The sequence below is a fragment of the Lampetra planeri genome, chromosome 10, assembly GCF_965212315.1.
Source record: "Lampetra planeri chromosome 10, kcLamPlan1.2.h2, whole genome shotgun sequence".
In the NCBI taxonomy this organism is placed as follows: domain Eukaryota; kingdom Metazoa; phylum Chordata; class Hyperoartia; order Petromyzontiformes; family Petromyzontidae; genus Lampetra; species Lampetra planeri.
The window spans coordinates 11,335,077-11,347,888 of record NC_136116.1 but is presented as its reverse complement, the minus strand read 5'-3'; positions in this window follow the sequence as shown (position 1 = coordinate 11,347,888).

Here is a 12,812-nt window from a genome sequence, read left to right as displayed (position 1 = left end):
TCCTGTGCCTGATACCATTGCAATAATTGAATATTTGGTCCAACAAGGACTGCATGCTGATGTACCAGCCCTGGTGAGACACTGCCTCACCAAAACATACTTCACTTGGAATGGAACATTCTAGAAACAAACTGAGGGCACTCCAATGGGTTCTCCCTTATCTCCGGTTGTGGCCAACATTTTCATGGAAAATTTTGAGACGGACGCCATCCAGACATCCACTCTACGCCCGTCCTTGTGGAAGAGGCACGTGGATGACACGTTTGTCAGAGTATTTGGCTGCTAGATATTTCCACATGATAAGCCACTTCGTTGAGTTTGTGGCCAGGTCACTTCTGAAAAAGAGCTCTATAGCTCAGTGGGCCTTACACGGTAGAATAAAAAGAGTTTATTATTTTAGTTTTAACTTGAGATTGCTACGTGCTTTAATGGAACTGCCCGCCATGATGACGGAAACTGGCACGTTCAGACGTCGTAACCTCTGAAGAGTTGCAATGATCATGGCCCCAGACTTTGACGGGTCAAGTTGTAGGCTGTTAAGCATCAGCCAGTGTTGTAGAGGGGATTCACATTTTGAGAGCAGGTTTATTGTATGAGGACCAGAAGTTTTTAAAGGGATGTAGAGCTGAGTATCATCAGCATATTGATGTACATATACGCCAAGACTCTATGAGTCTGGCTACTGGAGACACGTAATCTGCAAAGAAAATGGGGCTGAGAACTGATCCCTGTCGGATGCTAAACAGAGATGGGACGATATACGTTTTATGAAGCTGGAACGGTCATTCAGGTTAGATCCCTTCCAGCAAATGTCATTGTCCGTAATTTCGAAGTTTGTCTGCAGGCAGTGCTAGAGGACACAGCGTTTCGCTGGTGTCAAAAGCGGTAGAAATGTCCAGTCTGACCAGTGCTACCACCAACCCAGCATTGAAAGCCACCGGCAGGTCGTTGACAAAAGCTAACGACCGTGGTATCAGCAGAGTTCAGGGCTCGGTAAGCAGACTGGACAGGGCTGAAGTTTATCGAGACAGTTGTATGCAGTCGTAGCCATGCCTGCAAGAGCCGCTCAACTGTTTTTGGGTTTATAGAAAAGAGGCTGATAATCTGGAGGCTAATATTTAGCGAATTCGTACACCTGCCAAGATATATTTCTTCTTAAGGACTGGGGGGGAGGGGGGCACTCCTTCCAAATGAACGGAGAAGTGCAAGACCTGAAAGATAAGTTCAACAGGTGTGAAAATATAATGGGCAGTTCATCTTTGTAGGCCTTCAGCAGCATGATCGGAAAGTCTTCTTTCTTCTGGGATCCCTCGTAGTCAAATAGTATTACCCTCCAAGTGTCACTTGTCCATATTGTAAGGTGGGCCTGGATTGTCATGGGTCCGGAGATGGCTGAATAGGCCAATCCGTGAATCTGCAGATCTTGACACAGTGGGGGCAGGGATGGTCCATCTTGGAGCTCCCACTCGTTGTTGTCTCTCTCTCTCTGGTGTATGTTGGTCTGTGGCATGCTCTTTTCCTGGCTATCAACTCTCTTCGTTCGGCCTCAAAGTTCTGAATTCCAGTGTTGAATTTGGCCCTCCATGATGGTCTATCAAGAGCATAGATTTACCAGTTGTTTGGATCTATGTGGCTTTGCTTGAGGTGCATTTTAAGGTTGTCATGGAAACGCTTCCTTTGACATCCAGGGGCACGTGATCCATCCCTGAGTTGGGAATAGAATATTTGCTTAGGAAGCATCGAGGCATTCATCCTCACAAGGTGACCTGTGCATCTGAGTTGGTACTTCATGATGATGGCATCGATGCTGGATGAGTTGGATAGCTCTAGGACACTGATATTAGTTTTTTTTATTTTCCTGAGGCAGCGTTGATTAAACATTTCGAGAGATTGTATGTGTTTGCGATAGGTGGTCCAGGTTTCTGCACCATATAAGAGGGTTGGGATGATCACAGCATTATACACAGCCACTTTGATCTTGGTGGTAATGTGGTGGTCTTCAGAGACCATGTTCTTAAGTTTGCCAAAGGCAGTACTAGCTCGGACAATCCGATGTTGGATTTTATAATTAAGACATTGCTTTAGAGATGGCTGCCTAAGTATGGGAAACTGGTAAGGTTTTCGAGTATTGCATTGTTGGTAGTGATTGTATGGGATGGTAGGTGTCCTCCAGGAGCTTGTTGGAAAATTATCTTTGGTTTGCTGTTATTGAGTGTTAGACCCATCCTGCTGTAAGCATGTGTAAATATGTTGACAATGACCTGCAGGTCAGCTTTTGAGCAGGCACTGACTTGGGCATCATCAGCATGTTGGAATTCAACAACGGATGTGATTGATGTTTTTTGAGTTGGCTCTGAAACGGTTGATGTTGAACATGTTCCCGTCTGTCCTATATGTGATATTTATGCCTCTGGGAAGTCCTGTTCTCTGTCAGATGAAGCATTCCCACCAGGAAGATGGAGAAAAGAGTTAGTGCAATAATGCAGCCTTGCTTCACACCGGTTCTTACTTCGATTGGCTCTGAGGTTTCACCACCCGAGAGGATGATGGCCTTCGTACTGTCATGCAAAAGGCGGAGGACATTAATACATGTTGTTGGGCAGCCATATTTTAGAAGGATTCTTCATAGTGCATCACGATTAACAGAATCGAAAGCTTTAGTCAAATCTAAGGCCATGTACAATGGTAGTCTCTGCTCCTGGCACTTATCTTGGAGTTGACAGGATGAGAAGATCATGTCTGCAGTTCTCCTGCCAGGTCGAAAGCCACTCTGAGATTCAGGAAGGAGTTTTTCAGCAAGTAGTAGCAGTCTTATTCTTTGGGTTTTTTGGTAAAGTCACGTAGATAGGTTCAAATAAAATAACAAAAACTACGACGTTTCGATCACAACACAAGCCGTCGTCATCCTGATGATGACCGCTTGTGTTGCGACGTGACTTTACCGAAAGACCCAAAGAATATTAATTCCTGCAGTCACGAAAGCTTTAAGTCAAGATTTGGTAGAAGTATGTTTAGTATGATTCTTGCCAGTATTTTGCCAGTGGTAGCAAGAAGAGATATTCCTCTGTAGTTGTCACAGTCTGACTTGTCACCTTTTTTTAAGATGGTGACAATGATGACATCTTTCAGTTCGTTGGGAAGGTCTTTATCATTCCAGATCCTGGCCATGAGGGAGTGCAAGTGTTCAAGTAGGTGTTGTCCTCCATGTTTGAAAATCTCAGCAGGAATCTGGTCTAGCCCACTAGCTCTGTTGTCTTTCATCTACTTGACAGCTTTAGCCACTTAAAGCATCGTTGGTTCTCCAGCTAAGTCCTCAGTGGTAGAGTGTTACGGAATCACACTGAATATAGAAGCGTCTATAACGGCATTGCTGTTGAAAAGACTGCTGAAGTGTTCCTGGCAGAGGTAGATTATTGCATTTTGTATTTGAAGATTTGTCCCATCTTTAGACTGGAGTGGTGCAAGGCCCTGTTTTGATGCTCCATATAAAACTTTGGTTGCTTTAAAAAAATTAATGTGGGTTATTGGAATCTGCAAGATGTTGTATTTCTATTGCTTTGTTTCTGACCCAGTTGTTCTTCAGTTCCCAGATTTTAGTTTGTACTTCCGATTTGGCCTCCTTATATGCTTGTTTCTGTCTAGACTGTTTGTGTTGTTGCCAGGCGATGAATGCTATCTGCTTCTGGTCAATGAGGCTTGTGATTTCCTGCTCGTTGTCATCAAACCAGTCACGGTTTTTCCTTCTTGTGTAGCCAGCTGGTTATAACTGCCGTCTTCAGTTGTTTCCAGTACTCATGAACATTTCTTGAAGCCTGGTTGGTGCGGAGTCTTTGAGCTAGTTGTTCTTTCAGTCGGGCCTGTACTGCTTGGTCTTTTAGTCTGGTTACATTGAGTCTTATACTCCATAGCTTTGGTCGGTTTACGTGTTTGTAGTCTAGTTTGAGAGTCATCACCGATCGAATTCGTCTGTGGCCAGTCCAGTAATCCTCTGCATTGATCATGGCACGAGTGATGCTAACATCTTTGCTGTCATGCTTCCTGACAATCACGTAGTCCAGTAAATGCCTCCTGGTGCCACCCTCGATCGTAAAAAGTAATCCAGAGTAGAGGTAGGTGTTGTAGCAGTATATCCAAATGGTCTCGGATTCATATAAAATTGACCTGAATCGATTGAATACTATAGGCTTAAGATTGGCAATACAATTCGTCACGTCTTTGCACAATTTTTTAAAATAACAGATGTGATATTTTTGTATTGGATGTTTTTTCATGACACTACAATGTAATTATATCCACCTAGCACCGACACACATGAGTTGGTTTTATCACTTATTTTCCTCGATGGACATACTCTTAGATGTGTTCCATATAGTGTTGGCTTGGATACACTTCCATCCAACAGTAGATAAATTATGAATGATGATCATGATGATGATGGTATTGAATGGTTGTATTAACCAGTAATAAAACCAATTCACTGAAATTCTGGTGTGAGTAGTTTTCCTCAGCTTTGTCTATTGGATTAAGGTCACTATTTGCTCTTATGGCCTCAACAATATTGTAAAGAGTAATGTGCCAACTGCATCCTTGAATGGTGCCTTAAATTATTTATTATAAAATTAGTCCATTGGCTTGTACTCTCGTTGAATGATCTTCTGATGAACAGAATATGCATTTGTATTATTATTTTTAAACCCAAATGTACTGCTAATCACCAATAAAATCCGATTTCTAGCCCCTATTTTTTTTCCTAGATGAATATAATGGAGAACACCATTTCTAATATAGATTTTTGTGTTCAGCCATTGTTGACTAACCTGGGACCATCAAAGTCACAGCAATGGAGAACCGTTGCAGTCAGGGGAAACAACGTTTATGTGTCGCCTGTCTGCCCACAGGCTTGCACCAATAACCTCCAAGGTGCTGAATCACCGCCCTGACACAGACGTTAGCTTACTGAGCCATCAAGGCCCGTCATTTAGTGCTAATATAAGTATACCAAGTTGTATATGCGCTACATCTGAAAGATCATCCGTCCTATGCAACACATCTAGGCTTTGGGTTATGACAGCCTTGGGTGGAGTAGAGTGAATCCTGAGCAGTTTTGGCATGTTTTCAGTATCCCAAAAAATTGAAATGTCATGCACATTGTTCTGCATTACATCACTGGCCTTATGCAAGCACTTACATAAAAAAAATCACAATTCTGCTTTGCACAATAGTGCCAACATTGTTGAGGATTTGTTTGATGATTTGCACACTAGAGGCTGACAAAACCTGCTTGTTGTAAAAAATATATATATATTATACAATAACAGTTTAGCTTTCTAAAGTTTGACCTAATTTGTTCTCATGCAACTATAGAATAATTTTACAATGAAACTTATATGTGAGTAAGTTAGCCATTTCAACAATGAGCATAAGGAAATGCACAAAGTATGGCAAAGATTGCTATATTTCAATCTTATTCTATCTTTACGGTGCTTAAAATGCATTTGAAACAGTACTGTCATATGGTAGATTGTCATTCGGAAGTTATACATTTTCATATAATCGTTTTTGTTCATTAGATTGTGTACTGTCCATGTGTCTGTTGAAACAACTATCGTCAAAAGTTTTTGTGCTCATTATCTGAAAATATTTAATTCGGTGCCATCGATTTGTATTTCACATCATTCTCTGTTATATATCTGGAATCATGCTGCAAGTACAAATCGTAGCCAATTGCCTTCGTAAGAGTATCTAAATTGCGAAAATATTTCTCTCCCGGTAGTTTTTTTACCGTACAGTTCTTGTGCCACGATAATTTCCATAATGAAACGATTTCGTGCAATGCTTTTAGCTGCAATATTTATGCTAAGCTCAGTGCGTTGACCTAAATTGCAGGATAGGGGTGGTGGTGGTGGGGGGGACCCAGGCTGTGTAGTAAAGGGTTATCATAGTTACTCAGAACTGAAATGCATCAAAGAGTGCCCTGGATTGGGGGCTTGGTTTGTTCCACTGGAAGCAACCCTGGCGCTAATCCTCCATTGACTGTTAGCGATGTGGGCCATTCCCTGACAGACTTGTTGCCATTGTTATATATATACCGACGGTACACACCACCGATTGATGGATGGACAGCCAGACGTCGAATGGGATGCCACGTGCGCATTTTCTGGGTCACGACATTCTAATGGACTCCATTTGGAACACTTTCATTCCACAATATTTTTTTCTTTCCTGAATCGTACAAAGACGTTCTGCTTTAACCCGCCTTGTCAAGGGAATGTGCAAGAATATATCACATATTTGTGGAAGGATTTGAAATGATAAATTACGCTTATAGGTTGCCCCCCCCCCCCGCCCGCCACATAAAAGAGGGCATGCCAATCCAGTGACTCCAACATGAACTATGTCCACTGCATAATTGGTTGTGTCAACTAGTATCAATGCCTGTCAGCAAATATTGCAGACCCGTGATTTAAATGCCACCTGGTCGTGTTATGGCCGATTAAAATAACGTGCTGTTTTTTCGGCTATAAAATAACGGTGCCACATATGGAGATTTAATTGCACATTTCTGAAATGTTAATAACCAACAACTCCATTACTGCATAAATAACTAAAAAGTATACATCTTCAGCATAATAAGATATTGGAAGCATGCATATTTATAACACACATACACTCTTTTATCGTTTACAAAAATAGCACGTAAATACTAGATACACTAACCCACAAAATTAATCATTTATCGATTTCGACTCAAATTACGTGGTTTTAGTGAACGCCCATTAAGTCTGGTTCAGCATAAAAAAAGGCTGCTAGAGTTCTCACCATGACCAGCCACATTTGTCTCACAAGCACGCTGATAATACATTGCACCAGCTACTCATGGAGGCTATGTTGATGTAGGGGTGAAGGGTTGAGATAATAATAACTCATGGGCAGATTTTGGAGGGGTAATGCCCCCCCCCCCCCAAAAAAAAAATCTGGACACCTTACCAAATTTATTTTCAGTAGTATACAATTAAGATGAAATAAATGCATTATTAATTCACGATATGCACCCGCGATTCCTAATGCGATAATGCGAGGGACAAACTGAACCCCTCCCCACTCCCCCCCAAATATACAAGTCAAACTGTGCCTATGTGATAACCGCTTAGGTGTTGTGCACGGGTAGAAGTCGGCACTATATTTCGAGAATCATGGCACTTTTGCGCAAGGCATTATGTAATCACTTTATTCCAGATACATGTACATCAATGTTGTTTGCTTCCAGACGTTCGTGGTTTAAAAAAAACAACCTCCTTCCAATTTATAAGCAATAAATAAATGAACGCCAATTTTACTCAGAAAGAGAAAGTTATGCCAAGTCAAACGCGTAATTAAGTCTGCCTCTGGTGTAGGCCAATCCGTTTCAAAAACAATCCAAATCTTATCAGAGCATGTTTGCATGTTCACCACAAGTACGTGCGCTTAATGCAGATGTGGTTCCTTGCAAAATGTATCTCTTTGGTGTTTGAACATCTTAACACATGTTGTATTGCCATAAAGGGTTAAACCTTTTCTTATTTTTCATTTTTTTAAAAATGCAAGTTTTACATTAAATGCTCATTTACTTTCAAACTGTGTCACCTTCTTTGTTTAGGTATTTTCAGATCGCATGCTGCTCATTCCCACGAGCCACTATGACTATGTTGTCATCAGTCATTTTTCCCCCAGAAATCTGATGTGTAACATTCATGAACCTCGCATTTGACTCCCATGGTTAGTCGGCTTCTACGTATTTTTATTACTCTGTTCCCAATTATCTTTGTGAACTATTTATATACGTACAATAACATGCTGGTGGATCTGTAGCTCTTCAAGTCAGTTGTACATGTGTAGTGATGTTAAATGGATCACTACGGCGCGAAGCGCCAAGTGCCATAGAAATGGGAGCTGAGGCTAACACACCGTGCAGTACCACTCAGTGTGCCACTAGGGGCATGGTTACTGGGTGCTAGCAGAAGGAAGCCAGATGAGTCCCACCGGCAGAGGAGGGGATAGCAGCCTCCGCCAGCGCCGCAGGTAATCGCCACGGAGTCGGTCACTGGGGGAGTGTGGTGGGGGCAGCTGGCGGTAGGGGGGTGGCATGTGGGGACGAGTCACCCCGGCACCGGGTTAAGCACGTGATGGGCCGGGGTGAGGAATGTGGGCCAAAGGTGAACGAGGGGATACGGGAAGAGGAGCTGAGAAACGTCTGGAGAGTTCCTGAGGGGGGCGTGGTTAAGGGTGGAGCCAGAGAGGGAACAGGCGTAAGGTGGCCTGGAACCTTAGGGAATATTCCAGAGGTAGGCGCGGCCTGGGATGGAGCCAGGCCGCGCCGAGAAGGATAAAAGGGAAGCTCCGATCGAATATCGGGGCTGTCTGATGGTGAAGTGGAACCCAAGTGCTACGTCTACGTCTCCGACATCGTGGGTCAGGCAGCACGTTGGCTGCTCTGACCCGATTATAGTTATCCCGTATGCGGTAGAGATAGGTGTATTGTAGTCTCGTGTGTAACAAGAGTGAGAGATAGGTGTATTTAGTCCCGTGTGTAACGGTGTTACATAAGGTGTAGAATAAACGTTGTTGCCTCCTAAAAAGTGTCTCTGAAATGACTTGCTACACGTGTGTTGCCATCCCAGGTGGGAGGAGAACTGGAGAACGGGTAGATGCAACAGTTCACACGAGGGAGTGAAATTCAGCACTGCCTTCTCCTGGTCACCTTGCAGCCCCATGCCGACAACTCTTCGCAATCTCTGGCTGTTACCAATCCAAATACTATCAGGTTCAATTCTGCTCAGCTTCAGATACTTCATGATACGTGTGTATGTTGAACTTCTTTTGCAGCGCACGTAGCCAGCCATGCTAATCGGAGTTACAGGAAATATGAGACATTTTCGTTTAAATAGACCCCCATGGAGAGAGTATATTTTATTCGTATGGAGAATGTATACTTTTCCTCCTTTTAATTCAATGAAAATGAAAATACGATGCCTTTACAAAAAAACAGTAGCTGCCAGCTTGTTATCAACACATTTTAATCCCCATCCTGTGGAAATGGTTTGGTCCAGAGACAGCTGCAAGACACTCTCAGTCATACTAAACACTGCCATGTCCATCAGCATCTTCCCAGTGCTAATAGAATTGGAAAGTCACCAAAAAATAGAGCTATCTTAGCATAACAATTAGCTGATTTTGTTTGCATATAGAGTGTATGCTGTATATATTCATACACACACCTACAATGCACGTGTATTATTTAATTAATCAGTCTTCTTAAAGAATCACCTTTCAGCAGATAAAAATGCCATACTGCAAGTGTCATCCTTGCTCCACTCATATCAATAATTGTTATACCTCGTTCCTGATTCACGAAATAGGAATGTTGCTATTCTGTAATATGAAAATATGCACTTACATTTTATATGTTTAAGTAAAAAATTGTTATAAAATGCATATTATTAATGAGGTTTACATTTGTATATGCTCGTTTCTGCATTTATTTGGTTGCAGATTGGTTAGATTTTACTTTACCTACTGTAAAATGAGATGGCTTGTCTCAATGAACATTTGCCTCGTCATAAAGTTACACTATGATGGTGCTGATTATGATCCTAGACAATCTACATTATGAACAATATTCTGTAATGTGCCAAACATATTGTGATCTCCATTCAACAATTAGCATGAATTTTATGAGAAGCAACATGTAAAAAATGTAATATCATTTTGTCACTTGGATCTCACAAAATGTCATAAGATTGGTTTATATATATCTCACAAACAAGTATGAAAACAGACAAATTAAAGAACACCTTCCCAAAATTCACAACCTGAAATTTGTGATAGTGTCACAAAATGGATGGCTACAATAAGCATGCCACGATATAATGCCTGGTGTCTACGATGTTTATCACGCACTTTGTCTGTCATCTTTTCTTATATTTACCTAAGAACATCTATTAATCTGCAGAAAAGACACTGAGACTAGTGGGAATTGAGGATATTAAACCAGCGTGCAGAATGTCAGTGTGCTATGATGAAAAATACCAAAATATATGAAAATGTGCAATATTTAACTCAATAGAAATATTAATTCTGCTTTAAAATGAATGAAAACACTTAACGCAAATGTCAAATGGCTCCAAACTCGCACTACAGTACTGGGTATAAAGCTGCAGCTGGCCTATGTTTCTCTAGAATTGCCAGGGGGTAGGTGACATAACCGTTATGGCCACAGATTGTTGCCGAGCTCATTAGATGGGCGCCACGGTGGAGAGACGTTAACTCCCTCGCATAGTATGCAGGGTGGTTGTGGGATCGATCCCAGCCCTGATGCTTGTATATTTAGAGTTTGCATGTTCTGCCTGTGGTCACGTGGATTTTTCTCCGGGTCCTCTGGTTTTTCCCTCCACAGTTAAAATCAACATGTGTTTAGAGTATTTGGCTGATAAAAATGTCCACATGATGAGTCACTTTTTTGAGCTTTCATTTGTGGCCAGGTCTCTTGTGAAAAAGAGCTATATAGGTCAGTGCGTCTTACCCGATAAAAAGCAAAACATAATTTAAAAAAAACATGGTACTAAATAGTATAGTATAGATGTTGGTTGTCCTGTGATGGTGGACATTTTCTGCTTGTTTGTGGAAAATCGTTGCCATATTGGCTCTGCCCTAAACCTGCCTACTTTGGGCCATTTTGTGATTCAAGCGTGAGAATTGGTGGAAAGGTTTGTGTGGAATCAGCAGCATTTGAATTGCAAAATGTGGCATGGGTCTGAGAGCTCATGGTTAAATGGCCATCATTCGACCAAGATGTGGCAGAATTACAATTAAAATAGCCGTATGAATTATGACCACGTTTCCGATCTGTATCTCATGGCAGGTAATGTATGCATGTAGACATTTGTATGCACTATACGTAGCCAACCGTGCTAATTAGAGGTGCAAGTGAAGGACAACAAGCTAAACACTAAAAGCAGTCCCAAAAAAATGAGTTTTGAATTTAGAATGGGTTTTCAGTTTTTGAAAACTTTCTTCTGAGGGACATTAATATGTTGCCTTTTATTATAAAAGATTTTTTTCAAAAGCACTCTATCCTGCTCTTACTTGCCTCTGTATTTCATTGTTTTAATCCTGATGTGCCTTATAAATATTGCATGAGGTATGCACACTCAGTTATATGCCTCCAAATATAATGTCCTTTTATCTATTAAATTAGTTGCGCATTGCTTTTATTTTGATCATATTTAGTCCTACTTTGCATCATTCTTTGTTCAGTTCTTTATTCATATCCTCTGGCTCATTATAGTTAGTAATTTCGTTATTTTTCTTTTTGACCACTTCTCCAGTCCAATTTTCAGGAAACATGTTTTTGTGTTGCTACATGAACACATGAAGCTCTTAGAAATACCGGGAGTGAATTTGTCACAAGCAGGCGTTTAGGATGGGCAATCTGACGATTTCTAGTAATTTTAGGTAATTTTGGCCATGGCAACGAGACATGCTCTCCTCTTGCAAGCAATGCTATGGGGGATCACATACACAGGTGTACATACAAGCACACTATACTGCTAGCAGCAAATGATCACTGGATTAATGGGACAGCATATTGTATGCATGTGCTATGAACTTAGAGTTGTGTGTTCAAGCCATTCGCTATCATCGGGCGATTTGCCCGATGATGCTGGATGTAATTACCAGCGAAACGTCGTACTCAAATTATAAATGTTGTGGATTTACTCTCCAAAACACCAGTGGGCTGAAGTTGTAACTAATTTGTGCGATGTTTACGTGACAAACATTACTGGCTGTGTCGGGTGGTGGGGGGTTACGACACATTTACACTTACGCGATTTAACCCAACAGCCTTTTATTATGAATAATATTGGTCGCGAAAGCCTACGTGTTAATGCATCTACATACACAGTAAAACGCATTTAGATCGTAATATTATTTGTTCACCAGAGGAGGTTGGGATACCTGAGAAGATGCAGTGGGGTTGTTTTGCCCCTTCCAGCACTCAGTTAAAGATCCCAGATGGCGGACTTTATGGAACATATTTATGAAAGGTCAGGAAATTAACGATCACCGTAGAATAATTTCCTTTCCACGATCAAATCAGTGTGCCATAAACAACCTCCCATTTATTCCAGCTCAATCAGATTAATGGCCACACAAAGTGTGTGGGGTGCAGAGGAGCAGGCAACTATTATAGACAGCATCACCTTGAAATTGTCAAGGCAATAACTTGCTTTAAGAAAGCCAACAAAAAAACCTTTACATTCGTAAAAGAACACTGCTTTAAAATCGGAAAAATGTTGGGCAATAGCCCTTCTGCGTAACTGTTAACTATGCCGCTGCCAATGCGGCATCACCAAATAATTCGCTTTACAAAAGCAGCAGCATTTTGGGGGGATAAGCACCTCGATTAAATTGATTAATTTCTAAAAAGTTGGTGGGAATGTGCGCATGCGTGCGTGGGTATATAGGTTGTGTTGCTTTACTTGCACGACCAATTCTAAAAAGAAATTGCATTTTGGTATATTAAAGGTGGTGTTTCGCTGAATACAGCTTGCTGATGCTGCAGGCGATTGTACCATTGCAATATGGAAGATTTTTTATATTAACAGACACCCAATCCATCGGTGGTATATGTCCAAATAACATTGCTTGTAACCACATTTTTGGCCATGTTGAGACTCACGAAACTGCTTGGTTTGTTTTACTGATGTCACATACAAAAATAGCATTTATCAATGCTATTTTTCTTGACTTAAAGCTTTCGTGACTGCAGCCAC